Source organism: Notamacropus eugenii, chromosome 7 (genome assembly GCF_028372415.1).
Source record: "Notamacropus eugenii isolate mMacEug1 chromosome 7, mMacEug1.pri_v2, whole genome shotgun sequence".
Classification (NCBI taxonomy): domain Eukaryota; kingdom Metazoa; phylum Chordata; class Mammalia; order Diprotodontia; family Macropodidae; genus Notamacropus; species Notamacropus eugenii.
Window position 1 is genome coordinate 147,505,624 of NC_092878.1, and position 24,535 is coordinate 147,530,158.

A 24,535-nucleotide genomic window follows, 5' to 3' on the forward strand; every position below is an offset into this window, starting at 1 on the left:
TTCACATCAACTCATACTAAGCTTGCAATCTAGTGAAATCTCCAGATCTTTTTCATATGAAGTACTGTCTAGTTATGCCTCCTAGATAAGCAATTTTTTTTTGTAATCAGGTGAACCATTTCACATGTATCTCTATTATTATTAAATTCTGTCCATCATTCAATTTTGTCTGAATTTTTTTTTGCATCATATAGATTATATATCCAGGAACATAATCAATGAATCCAAATGAAGCTGTGATCAGTTTCTGTGCTCTTTGGACAAGAACAACAGCCTCTGAGAATTTCCTTCCGTCCACCTTTGAAGACATGTCCACCAGCATAAAAATGAGGGAGCACAAGATTTGCCTCTCAGGTAATAAGACTGATTTTCATGAGTAGTTTTTGGAGTCAGTGTGATTGTTTTATCTTTACAGCATGTATGTGTGTGTTTATGTGTGTGTGTGTGTGTAAAAGTTTGTGTATGTTGCCTTTATAGGTTTTGTGTATGTCCACATGGGTTTGTCTAAAAGTGCCCCATGGGGAGGCTTTGGTTGATATTATGGGAATCTAGCCCACACATCTCCAAGTGAAGCTTTTGATTCCTGCTTGAAGAGGGAACAGGAAAAGGAGCAACCGGGGTAACTGTCAGAGAGATGATACCAGATTATAATTATATCTAACCCCCCCCAATAAAATACTGCCTGCCTCCATTATGGAGATTGGAGTATGCCCAATCACCTAACATGGAGGCATCTTACTTCCTGTGCTCTCTTACCATGTGAGTTGGGGTAGCCTCTCTCAATTGGCTACATAACTGGAACAGGCTACATATTTTAAAAACTGCCAGACAGGGACAGTCTCTCTCTTTCTGGTGAGTTCAGGGGATAAAGATTATAAATAGTTCAGTCAGAGTACAGGTACTGTGAATTGAACTGGGAAAGAGAGATACCTTCCCCTATCTTTCTCTTTTTACCCTTGATTGAGAAACTGGAAATGGGTGTTTGTTTCTGTTTTGTTTCATTTGTCCTTCTCAGTTTTGAGGCAGCAATCCCCACAAGATCTTTGAACTCAAAATTTGGAGCCAGAATCAGAGGCAGCATGTCGCAGGCTTCCAGCCAGGCAGACCAGCCAGAGAACCTAGGACTCAAGTTCAAGGTGGGGCTTTGCACTTGGAACTTGAGACTGCTGTTCTCTGGGAAATGATCTAGGAATTAAATCTGTAAACTATGAACTAATCTAGAAACACAATCCCTTTCTCCATCCCAGAAATCAAAATGAAACAGAGACAAGAATGAAAAGTAAGTTTGTATATTTGTGATTGTAACTTGGAAGGAAATATTCATTTGTAAAAGCTTATCTGACCGTTGAGTCAGATGACAAGGACGAAACATTCTATTGTCCTATAGTCTACTCACCAGCTCTGTAACTTCATGTTTCCCTATATAGACTGTCTCTCCCTATTAAAATATAAGCTCCTTGAGAGGGACCGTTTCCTCTTTTGTATTTTTATCCTTAGCATTTATCACAGTGTCTGGAACACAATGTGTGCTTACTAAATGCTTTTTAAAATCCATCAATACTGTCTCCCCAAGATAAATCTGCTTGTTTAATGAAGTGATTCCATATATTTATGTACGTACATAATAGATGCATATTGTATGCATGCACAATTATACATTATATGCATGTATAAATGTATATACACAGACACATATATTATAGACAGATAAATGGATGGATGGAGAGAGAGAGAGAGAGAGAGAGAGAGAGAGAGAGAGAGAGAGAGAGAGAGAGAGAGAGAGAGATTAAATGAAATTTGGGTGCAGGAAACCCTAGACTTGAGGAAGCACTATCAGGTTGAAGCCATTAATAGAAAGCCTAGATACCCTCGATACCTAAGGATATCAAAGACACCTCACAGGAGGAGTGAAATGTAACACAGGAAGAGTGAAATGTAACACACCTGGAGGTCAAGCATGGGGAAAGGGAGTCAGTGTTACTCTGGTCTAAGGGACCATTATTTTCTTTTTTAATCACTATCCTTGAAAGAGAAAGAAGCACCCCAAACTCTATCCTAGGGTTTGATTTCCTTCCCACCAAATGCTAATTATATAAGAAACCATCACAAATAATGAAGTGAGCAAACAGATTCATCCAAGCAGGTAGCAAACAGAAATCAGAGAATTTATGCAGATTAGAATGTACCAGACAACACAAAGAATGAGCAAATTTTCCCACTGAGAATGATATCTCAGCTCAACCCAAAGAGAAACCTCAACCTCTCCCAAGGGGAAATTCTCAGAAGTTTCTCAGGAGGCAAGCTGGAAATCAGGGACATGTTGAAAAACCAGCTGTCCTACACATCTGCCACTTCCCAAAATTTTTTTTTTCTCTCTGGAAATTTTCTCCCAAAGAGGATCTGAAACCAGGTATTTCCTCTCCCAAAGAAAGAAGGAAAAAGATGTCTCTCCTCTGTCAAGCTCTCAACTCAACTCTAAAACTTAGGCATATAGTGTCAAGCCATTATCTTCTCCAATAATATATACGTATACATGCATATATGTGTGTGCATATGTATATGTATGTATATTATTTATGCACATATGTGTATATATATTTGTGTGCAATAACTTCATAAATAAGCAGATTTCTCTGGGTGTAAATAGCAATAAGTGATTTTTTAGACCATTTATTAAGCACTTAGTATGATCCAGATATTTGTGATAAATGCTAGGGATAAACACACACACACACACACACAACAAGAACAACAATGTACTTGCGTTTGCCTAAGTTAGCCTGAAACTAGATGTCTAGTCCCTATCTAGCACTTCTGCTTTTTGGTTTGGTTTGGTTTGGTTTGGTTTTTTTGCCAAAGGATAGATAGATAGATAGATGGATGGATGGATGGATGAATGGATGGATGGATGGATGGATGGATGGATGGATGGATGGATGGATGGGTGGGTGGGTGGGTGGGTGGATGGATGGATGGATGGATGGATGGATGGATGGATGGATGGATAGATAGATAGATAGATAGATAGATAGATAGATAGATAGATAGATAGATAGACAGACAGACAAACCGACAGACAGACAGACAGATAGACAGATAGACAGACAGACAGAGACAGCCTTTGTTAAGTGTTGTTAAGTAAGTATATACTTACTAGTACTATACTTGATAAATGCTGGGTCTGGGAATGCATATCCAAAAAAAAACCAAGACAATTTCTACTCTCAAAGGTCTTACATTCTTACAGCAGGAGACAAAATACTAAAGGAAGCTGGAAAGTGGAGGTGATAGGAGGAAAATTACAAGGGCAAGACTGATGGGGTAAAGGGACCTGAGCCCCAAAAGATGAATACCATGTCTCTGGAAGCAATCCAGCCCTAATGTGAGAAAGCCTTTCCCTATTGCAGACATGCACACAAAGACCTGAACCTTGTAATTCTTTTGATATCAGTACAGATGCAGGGGCGAGGGTCCAAGGGTTGTCTCTGGTGCCTGCCCAAGGACCATATTTGGGCAACTTCTACCTTGTCTCTTTAACAAAGCTATCTCTGTTGATACCCTAAGTTTTCTCAATACATTCCAGCAGCCCAGTACCTGGACTACTTGCATATACTAACTACTCCTTAATCCTACTCTCCCACTTCACCTAATTAGTATACTTGGCATTCTTTTCACTATCCTTTTTCTATATAAACTTTAGCTTTACTCTAGGCAGATTACAAGCTCCCTAAGGAACTTAGTTTCTATCGGCATCATAATAAACTTTGCCACTTGATTGGAAGATGGTTTGAATGTGGGAATTCATTCCAAGCAACACCACTCTGTATGCTGACAATTTGGGGGTCCTAGCACACTTAAACCATGTCAGCACCGCATCATATGGGTGGCCTAATAGGGAACCTGCCTGACCCCTACAAATCTCATCAAGACTGCTGGGGAGGAAGTTGAGCAGTTCAGAGACTGAGCTGAACAGAGAATATAGTAACATGGGTGGGCCCTCAGAAAACGGTGAGCCTCAGCAAGCAAACACCAGGGAGCAGAGCAGCTCTGGGGAAACGAGAAGTGGATCAAGCAGACTTTTCCAGATCTGGCCTTCACCCTATGAGTTCATGAGGTCAGGAGTGCATGAGTAGCATTGGCAGAAGGTACTTTCTGCAACTAGACCCTCTTGAAGAAGATGTTAAGGGCCTGGGCAATGACCTTGCTCACTGGTCAAAAGAATTGAACCTTGAGTTGTTTCTGGACAAGACCAGAGGTGAATATGAAATACATATTCAACAACCCTGCAAGTCTCCTGGGAGTCGTTCCTACTTCCCAGAAGAGAAGATCACAGAAGTGATGGGTTCTAGTTTACGTTTTAAGGGTTTATCAGTGCATACTGGAACCTTTGATGGTTTAGCATATTTTTATGCTAAAGATTTTTTTTTTTTTTACATCTTGAAGAAATATATATAGTAGCTGTCAGACACATGATATCTGCCATGTTGTATATTAACTATTCTAGAGAGAGATTTACTAATCCCTTTAGGGAAGCCCCTAGTCATGCCTAAACTTTATGAGTTTTTCTCCAAACTGCTACTCTGGAGTGGTGTTGGAATAAATTAGAGAGTGGAAAAACTTCATCTCAATCTCTTTTGGTCAGAATGTGTTTGGCATCTCAGAGCTGAGAGCGTGGCTTTCTAGGAGGGACCATGGACAGCAGCCCTATAGCACTTTAAGAATTACTTTTAAAAAATAAAATAAAATTCCTACAAACATCTCTGCAGCATAAATAACCCCCCCCCGAAAAGTGTTATTATCTTGATGTACAAATAAGAGAACGAGTTCAGAGAAAAGAAACATGTATGGTCATGTGACTGACACTAAGACCCTTGTTTTGGGGGCAGCTCGGTGGTAGAGTAAATAGAGCATGAGGCTTAGAATCAGGAAGACTTACCTTCATGATCTCAAATCTAAACTCAGACACATACTAGCTGTGTGAGCCTGGTCAAGTCACTTAACCATGTTTGCCTCAGTTCCTCATCTGTAAAATAAACTGGAGAAGGAAATGACAAACCACTCCGGTATCTCTGCCAAGAAACCCCAAATGGGGTCATGAAGAGTTAGACTTGACTGAACAACAATGCTGCCATTAACTTGAGCCCCTGCTACACAAGCTCTAAGCAGAGGTTTGACTCTTTGAGTAGAGCAAAGGTCTCATTGGCCACTTTACAGATTTCCCCCCTCTGCAGTCTCTGCTTTCATCTCCAATAATACCTCAGCCTACTCCTTCCCTGGTACAATTTGTTGACTTTTGAGTACCTATGGCAGTCAAATGCTGAATCTCTTAAGAACTGTGTCCTCTTTTCCCAATCTTTCCTAATTCAATTTTTCTTACTCTAAAGTATGGAGACAGCTCAAAAGAGAAGACAATAAGCACACCTGAAGTGTAAACTTCATGTTGCCAGCTTCCACCTGGGCTTCTGCTGTGAGCCTCATTATGCAAATGACTCTTGGAAAATGGCTTTTAAAGTTCTACCAATTCAGAATACCTGAATTTTCCAATATGTACTCATATTCTTTCTCTCTCCAAAATGACAAAACATTAACATAGATCTGCAAGAATCTCCTTGTCAGAGCCCAAATGGTTTTGCATTTTTTAATGACATCAATGCAGAAATAAAATTCAAAATAGGACAAGTGATAAGAAGACAGACTCTAGGTTATAGGAACTGCTTAACACTCACAATTGGATTATTGGTTCAGTGGCATATTGAAGTCAGCACCTTCTACCCAGACTATATTTCAGGGGATCTCCAATCTCATCCATGCAGGTGTTCTTTTCAACAGTGCAGATCTTATCTCCCTGGGAGATTCTTATCCACATCCACTCACCTTGGCTAAATGAGAAATTTTAAAAATCAAGGGAAAACAATTCCAACCTTGGCTTTCCCAAATAGATGCCTGGCAGGAAACCTAGTTAAAGACATTTATCTGCATCTTCACCTAGGAAATGGGAAAATGAGAAACGTATAATTTCACCTATAATTTAAAAAAAAAAAACTTTTAAGATTTGTATTTAAATGTTTTATCTTATTTGCTGTAAGCTGGAATTTTAACAGAAAAGAGTTTGGGATATTTTTGTTATTAGAAGACTGAATTAGTCCATCAATTCCTCTTATTGGTTGCTTAGCAACCATTCAATGCAAATTAAACAGAGCCAATCAGCAGACCTGATGGGAGGGAGAGGTTGAGTGTCTTAGAAGCTAACTGCCAGAGAAATCACTGATTGGAAAAATACTCTCATGGGGATTTTAGGCAGTGACACATTCCTATAAGGTGATTTTCTTTTTCATGTTTTACTGTTAGTAAGAAATGAAACTTGGGCAGTGGAAAAGTAAACTGAATATTTCTTCAGAAGTTATTGGTAGGAAGCCAAATATCTATCTCAGGTAATGAAAAGATCGAAGGCTAAATAGAAGCTGCTTCCAAGGGCTTTTGACCTCTAAGCTACCATGAAACCTGGAAGATTTAGAATCTATTATATATGTATGTTCATGTGTGCATTCATGTGTATGTATATGTGTATTATAAGTATATAATACATATACAAACACTCATATATGCATATGTATATAGACAAGTACCCATACATATATATGCATAAATGTATCATGTAATACATACATGTGTGTACATATACATACGATATTGTATGTCCCCACAGGCACATAGATATAATGTTATATGTCCCTATAGGTACACATACATGCACACAGAGGCTACCTAGTCTAACACTCATTAATATTATTCAGCTTTTGCTTGAAGTCTCCTAGTGAAGGGCAATCCACTGACTCTTGAGGCAGCCCATTCACTATCTACTTTTTGGATAGCTCTAATCTTTAAAAAGTTTTTCCTTAAATCAAACCTAAACTTGGCCCCTTATAGCTTCCTACTTCTGCTGACTGGATACAAACAGGGCATCTATAATCATTCTTCCATAGGCAACCTGGGTGGAATACCACCCTTGGGCTGAACCATGCTACCTGTTGAGTATGAGTGAGTGGGTACAAACTCATTTAATCTACTATATCTCACTGCCTGAATCAAACTTTACATTGTATTTAGCTCAGAAACATTGCAAGCTGCCCTGATGTTACATTTAGTAGAGTTCCCCATGCCCATTTCCATCTTTTCCATAATAAGCCTAAGTAAGTAAGATCTTTCTTTGCAGCTTACATGATAATATCTGTTGCAGAGTATGGAAAAAGCAGAGAAATCTTATACAAAAATTACCAAGATCCTCCAAATCAAGTCAGCCTATGAAGGATGTATGAAGAAAGAAATATCTCTCCTCCACATACTCTGAGATCCACTGATCCTGGCCTCTTTGATGTTCCTCACAGAACACTCCATCTCAACTCCAGATCTTTTCACTGCTTCCCATTGTCCTCCCTTCTCATCTCTACATTCTGACTATACTGACTTCCTAAGTCTCCCCTTCTGCAAGAAACCTTTCCCAGTCCTCCTCAATCTTAGTACCTTCAATTTAAGGTGATCTCCAATATCTCTATCTATTGTTGTCTTTCATTTTTGAAAAGGGTCAGTGATATCTTGGGATGATGTCTTGACTTGTACATGAATTGTATTTGAGGGAGGCAGAGATGCACCCAAGTCAGCAGCCAGCCTCACTCTCTCTTCCACAGGCATTCCCCTGACTCACTGAAGGGTTGGAGGCTCTCAGTTTTAGCCTGTTTGCCAAGACATTTTGCCAGGGTGTGGTCACTCTGCCTGCTACAGGTGCCACAGGGGAGAGCTGGGTGACAGATGAACACCAAAAGTGGATGAGCAGTCCTGCCAGGGGCTCAGCAAGCCCTCACACCAGAGGCGCTAGTCCCTACATACATACAATACATACATATGTATACATATGTACATACTCACATATATATACATGTGTATGTATGCATACAAGTATGTGTGTGCATATATGGTTATTTGCATTAGACTATAAGGTCCTTGAGAAACAGAACTGTTTTTTTGTCTTTCTCTGTATCCTCGGTGCTTACCACAATACCTGATACATAGTAGGTGCTTAATAAATGTTTATTAAGTTGACATTTACTGTGTTGTCCATAGATTTTAAATCATTGTATCAAGTCAACAATTGTCTTAAAGGATCTTTAAATATTAATTTTTTTTCATTTTAACAAAACACTTCCAAGGAAGATGGAGATGATAATGATAATGATAATGAAATCACATATGGAAATTCCCTCTTAAAGAGGGTGAATTGGTTTGATGATTTTTTTTTCCCATCCTAAAACTTTATCATGACAGAGTAATGACCCAAATTCCTTATTGAGCCAAGATATGAGATTATGCAGAGATTATGGGAAACTATGGTTTTCCCTCTACCAAAAAAAAAAAAATCAACTCTTTTAGTTCTACTTTACTGGATTGCAAGTCAGTGGACCTGGATTCAAATCCTGATTCCACTACGTGGTACCAGTGTGACCTTGAGCAAGTCTCTGGGCCTCCTTTTGCTCATCTCTAAACTGAACATCTGCAGGGTAGGGGGAGGGGAGCAAGTCTCAACTAGATAATCTCTAAACTTCCTCTTTGCTATAAATTTCTGACTATAATCTCATGATTTTTGCTTTCACCGGGGCAGTGATTATTAACCTGGGGTTTGTGAAATTATGTTCTTTTTTAAATATGCTAATAACTGTCTTTCAACATAATTGATTTCTTTTATAAGGCTAGGTACTGACCAGGCATCGTGTAGTAGGTCTTTAACCCCTAAAGCAGGGGAGACTGAGGCTGGTAAATTGCTTCATCTTGGGATTTCTGAGCTGCTGACAATTAAGCCAGTTGGGTGTCCACACTATCTGGCATATGGTGAGCCCCTCCAGGGGAAAAGGGGTGAGATAAGGGAAAGGGAAGGTATTGGGTTGCCTTAGGAGACGTCAGAAACAAAGGACATCAACCTTTCCAATGCGCTCAGCAGTGAGACTAGGCTACAAGCGGTCAGCGTATTTCACTTGGGTGAGATAAGGGAGATTCAATGTGGGAAAAAAAGCATGCCATGTATTTATTTTATACACTTAGAAACATTATCATAAGATCTATCAGCATCACTAGACTACCAAACCGGTCAATGACACACAAAAGGTTAATTAAGAACTCCTGCTTTAGAAAATTGGGTGAATCAAAAGTGACCATAGCTGAGGATCTTATCAGGCTCAACTTGCCTTGGAAAAATCTTTCCATCTGCCAGCTCTCATGATTAATGGCAAATATTCCACAGGTCCTCTAGCCAACCAAATTTACATTCTTGAAGGTCTTGAGCTAGATCTCCCACATCATTTTCTATTTTGCATCTGGAATACTCTGAAAGCTTCTAAGGGGTTTACTCTGATTTCCAAAGAGTCAAGTTCAATTTTAGAACAGGTGTGTTACTGTCTGGCACACATCTTTTTGTGACTCATAAAATGTCTCCTGTGGCCCTGGCTGCTTGGAAAATGCCAGCGAGTTATCTCAGGTGTAACATTTAACTTCTTATGGCAAAGCTTTGGTTTGATGAGTCCACGCAGGAAACTAACTTTGGAATATTATTTCCTGTTTTTATGCTTGGAAATTCAGCCTGCAAGATGAATATATATAGACACATATGCATATGTATGTGCAAACACATTACACATATGAGTTGTGCATGTGTGTGCAAGAAAACATGTGTGTATGTATTAGGTGCCATTTTTTTCATATAGATGATTCTTGGAAAATGTCCATTTAAAGGCATAATAGTCCAGATTACTTGAATTTCTCAGTAGTTCCTCATCCTTTCTGTCTCCAAATTGACATATTGTTAGAATAGATTTGAGACCATATACAACAGATAGATAGACAGACAGACAGACAGAGACAGACAGACAGACAGACAGACAGACAGACAGACAGACAGACAGACAGACAGACAGATAGATAGATAGATAGATAGATAGATAGATAGATAGATAGATAGATAGATAGATAGATAGATAGATGGACGGATAGATAGAAGAGACAAGGGGGGGATGGATGGATGGATGGATAGATAGACAGACATGCATATACAGTATTTACTATACAATAAAATTCAATGGCTCCCTATTACCTCTATGATCCAGAAAGATTCCTCCATTTGGCATTTAGAACCCTTTCCAAACTGCCTCCAATCCTCCTTTCCAGCTTCGTTGTACATTACACCCATTTCTTCAGTCCAGCCACCTGGCCTGATTACCATTTCTCACAATAAGGGATCTAGTCAGGAATGTTCTTGGTGAGGGATTCTGGGCCAGTTTAACCATCCAGGAAGTGTTGTCCTTGATGGGATCTCTGACCCAGTCTCCACTCTTCCCTCTGGGGTAGCAGGTAGAAGTGGGAAATGTTCCTTTGATTCCCTATGGAACAGTGCTTACTCTGACCTCAAACCAACTGAACACCAAGTGATACCTGTCACCCTTCCCCTCAGCATTCTCATCATAATGAAATCTTCAAAAGAGAGAATCTATGATATGGTTCCCCAGATTATCTCTTTTGCAGATTTCATTATGATGATTACATCAATCCCCAGAATATAGCAGAATTCCTTAAGTTCTGTTCATCACGACTCATAAGAGTCTCACCTAACTAACCACACAAAAATACAAGTGAATGAAGGATACCTATGAAGAAACTCAAACTCTGGACTATGTATTATGCCCATCTCTACCTAATGCAAGATATCTTCAAGACTTTATGTCATCAGTATGTAAAATAGGATTTGTATGGTATTTGTGGTCATATATGTGTGTATCCACAGTTTAGTTGAACAAAAAATGTATTAAGGACTAGGAATATAAAAATAAAGGCAAGAGTGTCCTGACTCTCCCCAAGATTATATTCTATTGAGTTTATTATCTGATGGGTAAATACAAGATAATTTAAGGAGGAAGAGAACACTAACATCCTCTAGAGTTTGAGATCTGTACTGAACCTGACATTTTAAGAGTTAGCTATGAGGGCGGAGTGTATTCCAGGTTTAAGGCAGAAGATGGAACACTGAGCTTTGAGAACAGCACCAGGGTAACTTTACCTGGAATACAGAGGTCAAGAGGGGAAGGAACATGAAGCCTTTCTACAAAGGGCAGACAGCTCTATATTTTAAAAGTCTTTCAATGCCAAGTCAAGGAGTTTACATTTTAATCTAGAGACTATACTGGGTTATCCATGAAGCAAAAAAAAAATGAACTTGCAGATTAATCACTGGAGTCTTTCCAAGCAACTAAAACATAATGATATTGTTTCCAAGTTTGATGGAAAGAGAGAAAACTAGCAAGATGGGAAAGCCAAGGTTTAGACAGAATTTATAGTTTAAAATCATTATCTGTTTAAAATGCTACTCTTAGCATGTTAGAATATGAAAAAAATAGAATCCTTACAATGGAATGTGTTGTGGTTATTACATAACAACATAATATAAGACAATATAACAACATTTAAGATGACATTTAATATATAACAGAATATAATGATTTGAAGGATATGCTATAATGTGATGTGATTATATGATATATGACATAATATGATGTGAGATAAGGTAGTAGATAATACATTTTAAATATAAACCTTATAATATAAAATATGAAAATGGAAGAATGTTTTATAACATTCACGCATATGAAATAGAAGTATAAATGACCTAAGAAAATCTTCCTTAGGTGAGAGGACTCTACTGTATCCTCTGTTTCCCATGGTTAGTTGTGCTTGACCCTCTTCTAATGGATTTTGCATAACTCTCCCTTACCAACAATAGATGGAAAGAGTGACAAATCCCTATGAAAATGAAGACCTCGTTCTCTTTGAATATCACATTAACCCCCTAGCACTGCTTCTCCATTTGTCAGCTTTTCCTGAGCTCCCTGTCTCTCTCTAGCATCCCTGACCTGCTGGTCTGATTATGAATGATCAATATGCCCATTTACCAGAGAACTCTTTGCACATCTCTAGACCCTCAGCCTTTAGTCACTCATGCAGATAATAATGGCCGTTCAAGTCACTTGCCCATAACTCCAAGCTTCATTAAGCAAAGGAGATGTCACCAAAAGTCCCTTTCACTGTCTTTTGCTGTTGCACAAGGAAAAATTGGTGCTGTTATAGAACTAGGAAGTAAATAACATGACAACGTTTTATATATTTAGTGGCATTGTATTGCACATGAATTTCTTAAGCAGTAGGGCTAGAATCCATTGACTTTTCCAGGTTAAAAATAGTAGATGCTGTCTGAGCAGACATTTGGGACAAAAATCATAACATTCATGGTGCAGATTAAGCTTTGGGGACAATATTTCAATGAAATATATCAAGGCATTAGCTGAATATGGGATGTTGCCACTCCTCCTCATTCATTACAGACCAACAAAATCTAGTGTCAGACTGATCCCAGATCCTTGGGAGCTGGATCTGCCTCATCAGGAAATCTGCATAGACTCGCAAAGAAAACCTCATGTCAGTAGAGTCAGGCATGAAATTCACTTGCTAAACAGAACCTGAATGGGTGGGAAGGTTTGGTTACTCATTATCTTACTCAGAAGTTGGTTATAGGATTCTGATATATGGGTAGAATGGAGCTGTTTAAATTTTGCTAGGACATGGCCATCCAGGATGGAGATCCCCATTCATCATCCCCTTCTGCCTCACATGAAACTCCCACTTCATATATTTGGTCTCTCTCCATTCCATTTTTCTCTAGCTGATAAGAGCCCATCCCCACTCATACCTATCCTCACCTGGATAAATTCCCTGAAAAAGCTATCAGCAATCAGTGCCTTCATTTCTTCTCTCACTCTCTCCTTATCTCTGCAGTCTGGCTTCCAATCTCATTATGCAGCTGAAACTATCTCCAAATTTACCACAGATATTTTAATTGCCAAATGTAATATTTCTTGACCTTTCTGTAGTTTTTGACTCTGTTTATCACCTTCTTCTCCTTAATGATCTGTTCTAAATTTGAGGAACACAGTTCTCTCCTGCTTCTCCCACCTGTCCAACCACTCCCTGGTCTGTGTTATTGCATCTTCTTCCAGGTCATTCCCAGTAACTATGGACACCTTTCAAGGCTTTGGTCTGGGCCCTCATCTCTTCATTCTGTCTGCTGTTTCACTTGGGATCCTCATCAGCTCCACTGGATTGAATTATCATGTCTATAGAGATGATTCTCACATCTATTTATCTAGCCCTAATCTCTTTGCTCTCTCACATTTCCAAATGTCTAATGAACATGTCAAACTGGATGTCCCTTAGACATCTTAAATGCACACATCCAAAACTGAACTCATTTTCTTTCCCTAAAAATCCTCCACACTTCTGAAATTTCCTATTACTTGTGAGAATACTACCAACACTCCTAGTGATCAAGGCTCCCTTTGGTTTGTTTGTTTAGTCATTTTCAGTTGAGTCAGATTTTTCATGATCCCATTTGGGGTTTTCTTGGCCAAGTTATTGAAGTGGTTTGCCATTTCCTTCTCCAGCTCATTTTACAAATGAAGAAACTCAGGCAAACAGTGACTTGTCCAGGGTCACAAAGCTAGTAAGTGTTCAAGGCCAGATTTGAACTCAGGAAGAGGAATCTTCCTGATTCCAGATCCAGCACTCTTTCCCATGCATCACCTAGCTGCCCAAGTTCCCAGTCATTCTCAATTCCTCACACTCTCAACACACTCCCATATCTAATCTGTTGCCAAATCCTGTTGATTTTACCTTAGAACTATTTCTCATATAGGTTCCCTTTTCTTCTCCAACACTGCCATGATGCTGATGCAGCCCCACATCACCTTCATGCCTGGAATATTGAAATATCCTCCTAGTTGAACTCCTTTCCTCAAACATCTCTCTACTCCAATCAATCCACTACTCAAGTGTCAAATTGTGCCTGCTAGAGTACAGGCTTGACTACATTACTCCACTATTATATGATCTTCTATAGCTCCCCATTACCTCCAGCCATTTATAACTTATCTCCTCCTATGTTTCCACTCTTTCCACACCTGATTCTCCTCCATGTACTCTTCTAGGCTGTAATAATAGCCTCCCATGATATTCCTAGCACATCCCTGAATCTCCCAACTTTGAGAATTTTCAATGGCTATCCCTTAAAACTGAAATTTGTTCCTACCTCATCTTTACTTCCTGGCTCCTCTGGCTTCCTTCAAGTATCAGCAAAAGTTCCATCTTCTGCAACAAGCCTTTCCCAGTCCTGCTTCACCTTAGTGTCTTCCTTCTGAGATTATCTCCAATTTATCCTTTACATATTTCGTTTGTACAGTTGTTTGCAAGTCGTCTCCTCCTAGAAAACAGGGGTTGGGTTTGGGGAAGGGTGGGGAGTGTTGAGTGTTCAGCACACACTTAATCAATGTTTGTTGACTTGATTTTGGTCAGTTTCTTTGATCACTTCTCAATGGTCTTCTTAGTGCTGCATTTTTTCCTTATCAGTCTTACTAAATAAGGGTAGTGGGTACTTTTGGGGTGTTTAAGAAATTGAGAGGATGCCTATCAATTGGAAAATGGCTAAACACTCTGTGGTATATGAGTGCAATGGAATATTATCATGCCATAAGATATGATGAGCAGCTGTTTTCAGAAAACATGGAAAGATTTATGTGAACTGATGCGTAGTGAAGTGAACAGAACCAGAACATTGTGCACAGAGCAATATTGTTTGATGAAGAACTGTGAATGACTTAGCTCTTCTCAGCAATACAATGACCCAAGACAATCCCAAAAGACTAAGGATGAAACAGACTATCCACCCTCCCAGAGAAAACACTGATATTGTTTGAATACAGACTGAAGCATGTTATTTTCTACTTTCTTTCTATTTTTTTTCTTTTGAGTCTTCTTGTACAAAATGACTAATATGGAAATGCTTCACATGATTGCACATGTATAACCCCTGTCTGATTGCTTACCATCTCAGGGAGGAGGTAGAGAAGAGAGGGAAGGATAGAATTTGGAACTAAAAAAATAATTTTTAACATTTTCAAAAAAAGTTAAATTGAGGGTAAAATAAAATATATATTTAAAAAATAAGGGCAGCTAGGTGGCACAGTGGATAGAGCACTAGACTTGGAATCAGAAAGACTCATCTTCATGAGTTCAAATTTGACCTCAAACACTTACTAGCTATGTGACCCTGGGCAAGTCATTTTACCCTGTTTGCCTTAGTTCCTCAGCTGTAAAATGGTCTGGAGAAGCAAATGGCAAACTACTCCATATCCCATCCAAGAAAACTCTAAATGGAGTCACAAAGTGTTGGACATGACTGAAATAACTCAATAACAATAAACTTATTAAATAAAGGTCTTATTGCTATAATGAGCTAATAGGAAAATGGGAAAATAACATCTCAATGCACAGGATATTCCATTTAAGTAGATCAGAAAACCAACAGTTCTTAATATAGTGCCTCGCACATGTCATTTTATTTCTTACTCATCAATTTGGGTATTTTTTCAAATATTCACCAATTCCTTTGAAACTTTAACTTTCCTAGCATTTAACTGAATATAGTAGACTCTTGTAATTATTTTCTTTCTTTTATGTTTTTAATTAATTATGTTATTTTTTCATTTTGGTCATTTTATTTTACTCATCTTTTTCCTCTTTAGGTTAGCTAATAGTTTGTCAATTTTGCGCAGCATTTCTATAGTCTGTCTTTGTTTTCAAATTTCTTTATTTCTCCTCCAATTTTCAAGATTCCTTTATTTGTACTTGTTTTATGCTTGCTAACTTATTGTATTTCACATTATATGCTTAGTTAATTGATCCTCCCTTCTATTTGGTTAATATAAATTTTCATTAACATAAATTTTCTTCTGAAAACGACATTAACCATGTCCTATAAATTTCTCAATATTCTTTCATCATTGTCATTTTAATATCATTCCACTGTTCCCTTGAGCTGGCTATTGATACAACAGAGGCCTGAGCACTGCTTCTTTTATACCGGGATGAAGTTAAGCTGTCATGTCCCAAGCAGGGCCCTGGATCCCCACTGCACGCCTCTCCCCCCACCTCCCCTTAGGGCCGTTATCTGTTGCCACATCGATGAACGCAAGAATAGCCAAACAGGATAGCTCAGGCAACTCAAAAAAGTTCTGGATAGTCCCCACCAGAATCTGGGTTTCTATTCTTATAGGTGATCATCCTTTCAGATGTATTAAATTCTTCTTGCTACCATTCAGCCCCAACCAAAGGATCCAGGAGCTCCTGACATATTGAACTCAAAATAAAGCTAGAAATGTGGACATCAGGAGGGAAAAATTTTAAAGGTGGTCAGAGATCCTGTGGGCCAGTATACATGATCTATCAGCCATACACCCCTATGTAAGGTCTCCTCTCCCCACCCCATTCTATCTCCCTTTTATCCATTGTCTCCCCACGCTAAAATGTCAGTCCCTTGAGAGTAAAGCATTTTGGAGGTTGTTGGGATTTTTTGCTTGTATTTGTATGACCTGTGCTTAGCACAGTGCCTGGTATCCAGTAAATGCTTTGTTGTTGTTCTTTTATAGTCATAACCAACTCTCCATGACCCATTTGGGGTTTTCTTGGCAGAGATACTGGAATGATTTGCTAATTCCTTCTCCAACTCATTTTACAAATAAGGAACTTAGGCAAACAAGGTTAAATGACTTGCCCAGGGTCACAGTTAGTGTCAAGGCCAGACTTGAACTCAGGAAAGTGAATCTTCCTGACTTCATGTCCAGCACTCTATCCACTGCAGTGCCACCTAGCTGTCTTGTGAAGTAAATCCTTAACAAATGCTTTATGGATCTCTAACCATGAGCAAATAGTCACAAGCAGGTCAAGGTGGGAGATGACATTTGGTGCCTGGACTCCATAGGCACTTCTCCCACTCCTTACTGGAAGGCCCTGAGAGAGAAGACTAGGGTTATAGTTCAGAAATCCATGCAAGAGAAGAAAGTTTCTCTCTTAAACATTTTAAATGGGATCAACAGTTCACTTCCCCTTATGACAGAAGTGCTTTGGTGCACATCTCCAGTACCAGGAAAGGTCAGTGGCCTTCTGAGGAGGGTTTTGGGGAAGAATTCTCTGAAGCACTTCCCCTAATTTGTTTTGCTTGACTATGCAAAGGTTTTTGTTCCTTCTTTTCCTCCTCCTTCTTCTTCTCCTTCTTCTTCATCCTCTTCTTCTCCTCACCCTCCTCTTCATCCTCCTCCTCCCCTTCATCCTCCTCCTCCTCCTGTAATGTAGTGGGAAATAGAGGTGAGCTAGTTAAAAATGAAAAAGAGAAGAGCCCTGAAGTCTTTGTTTTTTTTTTCTTTCTGAATGCACAGAAGAGAACAGAAAGAATCAGATAAGTAGGGCTGTTTAGAGAGTAACCTGTTGAATATACTATATGTTTCAAAATAAAAGCAAGCAGTGCACAATAAAGATTTACAGTTCAGGTAGATAAGACATCAGGGGACACAAGATTAGACTTTGTCATATGTTGAGGCAGATTTCAATGCCCAGTCTCAGAGTAATTTTGCCCTCAGAAGTGTAGTTTTGAAACATGAATGTCTCCTAATTATCCTCCTAGTTAGAGAAGGAAATCTCCCAAAGTGTACTGATGAAAAGTTTAACAACTGGCTCTCTGCTAGGAGGACTTTACACACACACACACACACACACACACACACACACACACACCTATGTATGTGTGTGTGTATGTGTGTGTGTGTGTGTATATATATATATATATATATATATATATAAGACTTGTTTAACAAAGCAATAGAAGGGCCTGGCATGCTGTGGTCCATGGGGTTACAAAGAATAAGACATTACTGCACAACTAAACAACAACAATTATCTATCTACACACATGTGTATGTACCTGTGTTTGTGCATATTTGTGTGTATGTGTGTGTGTATACATAGACACACAGACATGCCACACACACCCCCCTCCTGCTCTCCATAGCTGGAGAAATTTTAGTCTCACTTTAGAGATGCAGAATGGGGTTTTCCAGATCCCAAGTCAGATATCTATCTAGTGACTAGATGGTTCATCCACATATTTATTATATGCATGGTGAGATAATATGTTGAGGAGCTGTCTAAATGACTTAAAAACATGTGTAAGCTCTAAAACACTACAGTATATCCATGTAGATAAGCCTATACAGCACTTTTCATTAAGATGAAAACACATGGTAGGTGGTTCAGTCAGCCCTGGAGTCAGGAAGACCTGAGTTCAAATCTAGCCTCAGACACTTGACACTGACTAGGTGTGACCCTGGGCAAGATATTTAACCCTGAATGCCTCATCAAAAGGAAAAAAAAACAAGATAGGTACACAGTAAACTTTGTTTTTTGAAGTTGAACATTTATTAAATAATCAATCTCAAACAACATTACTCTGCCCAACAAATTTAAGAAACTTAAACTTAATTTTTAAAATTAAAAACTCAGCTTTACCCTCCCACAATAAAAATGTAAACTTTCAAAATGAGGCACAAAATATTCAGATGTGCCTAGACCCACCTGATATTCCCTGTGTCAACGGGTGCCTATGGCAATGAGTTCCTATACTTCTGGCTCTTTCTTCACTTTTAATATGTAGTCTGTGCGGCAGTCCTGTGACAAGGTTAGTGTTTCCATTAGGGATTCAACTTCTCCTTTAAATAAAATGATGACAGTTGCAGGAAAATTAATTTAGTAAAAAGAAACTTGAAAGCAAAGAACAGCCAACTGATTGGATGTGTCATTCTGCTAGGGGATTTAATTCAAGAAGAATCCATGTGTCATTCTGAGTCCAGTGTAAAGTAATGGAGCTTGTCTATTTGAAATAAATGGTGGCCTCACTCCAGTTTGGATGAAAAACCAATTGTCCACATTATAGTTCCCAAAATTACAGGCCTTCAAAATCTGGTTTCCACCTTCCCATCAACTTTTTAATTTTTTTCTCTGAATTTAACAAATACCCCTAAAAGAACATCTCCAAATAGAGTAAAATAGAAAAAAAAAGAATCATATGTGAAACTATGAATTTTAGTATTTATAAATTGCTTTTCCAGGAAAGTATATAATAAGGTCAATATATTTTCAAAGCTATCCTATTTTTCTGTGTTTCCCTCTCAAGTTGTTTCCATTATCTTCTGTATATTTTTAAATGCTTCAATGACCTTGTTCTTTTCTCCTTTACTTTTGGCGGTACTGTTGTCTGTTCACCTCTTGCCCACAAATAGTCTCCCAAATCTAAACTGAAAGATCCAGTGTTTATAACAAAAGATAATAGTTAAACTAAACAAATCCATGTATTTTCCATGTCCAAAAATTTGTCATGTCCAAAAATGCAAAAATATTCCCTCATGCCTCTGTCAGGAGGTGGATAACATGCTTCCTCATCAGTCCTCTGGAGTCATAGGTTGTTAACTGTACTCAACAGAGTTCTAAAATTTTTCAAAGCTACTGTAAGGAAAAGTAATGAATGACGCTACTATCACTATCATTATATAAATTGCTATATAAGTTTTTCCCACTTCACCCTGTATCAATTCAATAAGTCTTCCAGGTTTCTCTAAAACCATCCCTTTCACTATTTCTTTTAGTACAATAATATCCCTTTACATTCAGGTACTATAATTTGTTCAACCATTTCCCAATCATTTCATTTCCAGCTCTTTGCCTACAATAAAAAAGAAATTTTAAAATGTTTTTAACATAACATTTTTTTCTTCTTTCTTTGTTATATTTGGGACATGAGACTGGTAGTGGTATCCCTAGGTCAAAGGGTATCCACATGTCAGGGTGCTTACTGATACATTATCATCTTAACCAATCTGAAAAGAATGAGGTGGAAACTCAAGAGCTATTTTAATTTGTATTTGGAATTTTTTTTAGTATAGCTAGGGATTGATTGGGTTTCTTCCTCTGAGAACTGTTTGTATATATCTTTTGGCCATTTATCTATTGGAAAATGGCCCCATGATCTTGTCACAGGGATGCTATATTTATTCCTCCTATTGTAGCCAAACATCTGGAAAAAGCCTTTATATTCTTTGCCTCCAATTTTTTCCTCCCACTCAGTTCTCAGCTCCTTGAAATCTCACTTCCAACATTATCATTCAACTGAAATTTCTCTCTCCAGGGTTACAAATGGAGTAATTTTATATCCAATGGTCTTTTCTAAATTCTCATCCATCTTGATTTCTTTCAGTCTCTTGACACTTTTGGCCACTGTCTCTTTCTGGATATTCTGGCCTTCCAAAATTTTTGCACCATTACTCTCCCTTGGTTGTTTTTATCTGATTAATATATACTCAGTATACTTTGAAGGTTCATCATTCATATCCCACCCCAAAGAACTGGTATATTCACAAGGCTTTGTCCTAAGTCTTTTGTCTCACTACACCCTCTATCTTAGAGATTTCATCAACTCATAAGGGTTTAGTTATCTTATCTTTGCAATAATTCTGAGATTTATTTGTCTTCTCCTGAACTCTAGACTTGTATCACCTATTGCCTCTTAAATATCTCAACATCTGCTTACCACAGACATTTCAAACTCAATATGTCCCAACCAGAACTTATTATCTAACTTCCTAAGCATGCCTCCCTTTTTTTCAAACTTCCCTGTTTCTTTTGAGGGGACTACCATTCTTGTAGTCAATTAGTTTTGCAGCCTCAGAATTAAGAGTCATTCCTAGCCTCTCTCTCTCTCTCTCTCTCTCTCTCTCTCTCTCTCTCTCTCTCTCTCTCTCTCACTCTCACTCTCTCTCTCTCTCTCTCTCTCACTCTCTCTCTCTCTCTCTCACTCTCCCCACCCAACTTATAGCCAGCAAGTTTCCAAGTCAATTCTACCTCTATGACATATTTTACATACCTCTTCCCTGTATTCACCCAGCAACAACCCTACTTCAGCTAACACCTTGGTCATCTTTTTGCTGGACTACTCCAATAGCTTCCTAATTGGATTGCTGGGTTTTAGTTTCTTTCCTCTGCAAAGCAATCTCCACAAATTTGCCAAAATAATCTTCCTAAAACATAAATCTGTCTGTCATTCCCTTAGTTAAGAACTTTCATAGCTCCCTATAGTTTTCAAGTTATTGGGGGGGGGGGGGAGAAGAAAGACTCCTTGCATTTATAGCCTTTACAATGTATCTCTAGCTTACTATCAAAGCTAATTTCGCATCAGTGTCCTTCAAGCACCCTTACATTCCAGCCAAGGTCTATATGAGGAATCCTGATGTCAGCATTTCATTTCTGCACAATGTACATTTGCACAAGTATCTGCCAAGGCTGGAATGCATATCCTCCTCTCTACCTCTTAGAATCCTTAGCTTCCTTCGAGACTTAGCTTCTGTAGACAACACCTACAGAAACTCTTCTTGTGTCTCTTATATGCTCCCCCATAAGTACATATGGATGTCAGGGGAAAGTGGATTTAATCTGAAAAAACTCATGTGACAAAGGGGTAACACAGCTCATGATTGTTGGAAGTCTTGTTCTCCCATTCATGGGATGCTCAATAACTTCCCTTTAAACGTTTTTTGTCTTAGGCTCCCAGTGGAAATACTGCCACCAATTATTTGGGAGATACCAAATCAGAGATCCTTCATTCAAGTGAGCCTCTGACTATCCCAGCAAAGAACTTCTCTTTTCACCAGTGAATTTTATGTTCATTTGACAGAAAATGGTGGTTTTGAGAGTAGCTCAGTCATTTTAGCTTATTTATTCATCATAGATAATTATCATTCTTTCTTTTATTAAATATGGCTTATTTCCAGATCCTTGCACATAGAAAATATGTAGACAACATAAACGATATACATCCATATAGTAAAGGATGCATGATCCTATCAATGAGAGTATGATTATTAACAGTCACATCAATGGTCTTTTCATCCTGTGTAATTCATGCACATGTCTTCTTACAAAGCCTGTATTGAGAATTTACCAGTGTCCTAGAGGTCCTGACAGTGTGGAGACAACTTCTAATGGTGCAGATTGACAACTTTTCTGAAACTTAAAATCTCAAGTTGCCTGGGGCACTAAGAGGTTAAATGACATCTACATGGTCACACAGTTAATAATTGTCAGAAGTAGACCTTTACCTTAGGGTAGCTAGATGGTGCAATGGATAGAGTATTGGGCCTGAAGTGAAGAATCTTGTCTTCCTGAGTTCAACTCTGGCCTCAGACACTTTTGAACTGTGTGACCCTGGACAAGTCTCTTAACCCTGTTTGCCTCAGTTCTTTGTCTATAAAATAGAAAGTGGAAAACCACTCCAGTGTCTTTGCCAAGAAAACCCCCAAATGGGGTCACAGAGAGTCAAGTATGACTGAACAACGACAAAAGACCTTTACCCAGGTCTATCTGACATCTTGCATGTTGAATTGAGATACGTGTGTATATGTGTATATGCATGTGTGTATATATACAGATATATGCATATATCTGTATATGATATACACATCTATTTCCAAGGATATATGCATACACACTAAATTAAATTAATTGTACATATTTAATTTATCTACAATATATAATAGTTCTTTAACAAGAATATTAACTGGCTGTTGCATAATTTTCAAATGACATGCATTATCTTATCATCACGGTCCATGAGCTGGTAGGATAGGTATTATTTCTCTTTTACAAATCAAAAACTGACCCCAAAGAGTTTTGTGACTTGCCCTGAAAGATAGTTGATAACAGCATGGAACCAGAACCCGATCTTGATTTCTCTTTTCACACTAGCTTCCATCCATTCACAGTTATGTGATCATCATTTTAGGGGAAAAAATACATGTCTTGAAAAAAGCATAATTAAAACTTTGCCCTGTTTAAAACTGGTTTCATTTTGCTCAAATGGTCCCACCTATGTAAGACTGCAACTATAAATGTGAAAAAGAACCCATCAGCTCTTTTTCACTCTGTGACAAAAGAAATAGGATGTGATGAAAGCATGAGGGTGTTGGCAGTGGAGAATTTTCTGAAAGAAAAACTCAAAATCCAAAACAAAGACATCAACGCAATGTACTGGCGAATCCCAGAAACTCAAGCCAAAAATAAAAAAAAAACCTATAGTCATGTTGCAGGGCTGAGGAGGACAGAAGCTTGTAAATTATGCTGTGTACGTATATATTTTGTGCCAAGATGTAGCACTGAAGTCAAGGAATCAAAGAGATGTATTGTAACCTTGATCCAAGTTTAGGCATGAAGCGACTCTTTTCACCTCAGCAGCAGGAGTAGTCTAATTCTGGTCTGACTAGACAAAAGTATTAACAGCAGGGCACTGATGCTTAGCTCTGTCATGCAAATTCAGTCTTGAACAGGAGAAGACCCCATTGTCCAAGTCGTTTAATGGAACAGAAGGTCAGTGACTGAAACAAGAGCAGTTGAAGAATTACAGTGAAAGAAGGAGAAAAGGCTTTGGGGTGGAAGGAGGGGAATGCAGAAATGATTCCAGAAAAGGAGAAATGGTGAGGCCAACAACATCCTTTAACACTTTAAAAGAGTGTTTAGCTTAGGTCAGGAGCACCCCAGCACCTCCTGAACCTAATGGACTTGGAAATGTTGTTTCAGAATTAATCAAGTCATTTAAAATCATAGCTGTAGTTCCCATTCACTACTCGTGTGCATAAATGTGCTGATCCCGATACTAATCCATGTCGGGTGACTTGAGCAATATATCACCATAATTGCCATTTTAGGGCAGCAAATTGGAGCTAAAATAACCAGATGCAAAAGAGATGGTCGGATCATACTCACAAGATGGATCTCCAAAGTTCAAGGAGAGTTCAAGCATGGAAGAGGCAATAGAAAGGGGTCAAGTGTAAGGGGATTGTTCATGTTCAAGAGGAATTAACTTTACAAATATATTGTTTCTGAGGTGGTAATTGTCCCATCTCACAGCCATTCATACCTCATTTACTCATTGCCTTCTACTTAGCCATTTAATGAAATGAATTTTATTTTGACAAAATATTTCTTTTCAAAACTGCAGTTAATTTACAAAGATGTTTCTCTCTCCTTTAGATAATCCTTTTTAAAAGTAAAGAGACTGAATTTAAAAAATCGGGGGCCTCCTGCACATAAGTCATCGGGTTGTGTGCATCCACTAACTACAAAACATGTCAATTTCAGGGAAACATAATGATTTTTTCTAGATTGGTCTACTAGGTTATCAGGTTGATTGGTCAAACAGACTATGAAATGATAATCAATCATACAGAAAGTTTTCATGCTTCCCATGGGGGTTGAGTTAGAGGATAGCTGAAGTATTTCCAAGTCTGATACTCCATGATTCTTTCGGTCATTATACCAAGACCTCACTGTGGCACTGAGGTGATCATGAGTTCACAAAAGTTATACCATTCACACTGTCATCTTCTACCAAGTTGGAAAGGTTTCAAGCATGGGACAGCCAACAGATTCTGTTTGCTGCCCATGTATGTCTGTCCAGCATCAAATGTTGACCTAAATAAGCATTTTATTTTGGTTTTTTAACCCTAGAACCTGGGAAAGG

At 38.5% G+C, this 24,535-nt stretch overlaps 1 long non-coding RNA gene across 4 annotated transcripts in view; it reads right to left on the reverse strand.

The window, feature by feature from the left end:
* Nucleotides 1-24,535, reverse strand: part of LOC140513669 (uncharacterized) — a 340,666-nt gene that overhangs the window by 144,216 nt on the left and 171,915 nt on the right. For all 4 annotated transcript variants that reach the window (XR_011970277.1, XR_011970274.1, XR_011970275.1 and 1 more), the window contains 2 exons: nucleotides 18,547-18,680; nucleotides 14,174-17,260 (listed from right to left, as the gene is read on the reverse strand). This is a non-coding gene — a long non-coding RNA (uncharacterized lncRNA). The remainder of the gene's footprint in view (nucleotides 1-14,173; nucleotides 17,261-18,546; nucleotides 18,681-24,535) is intronic.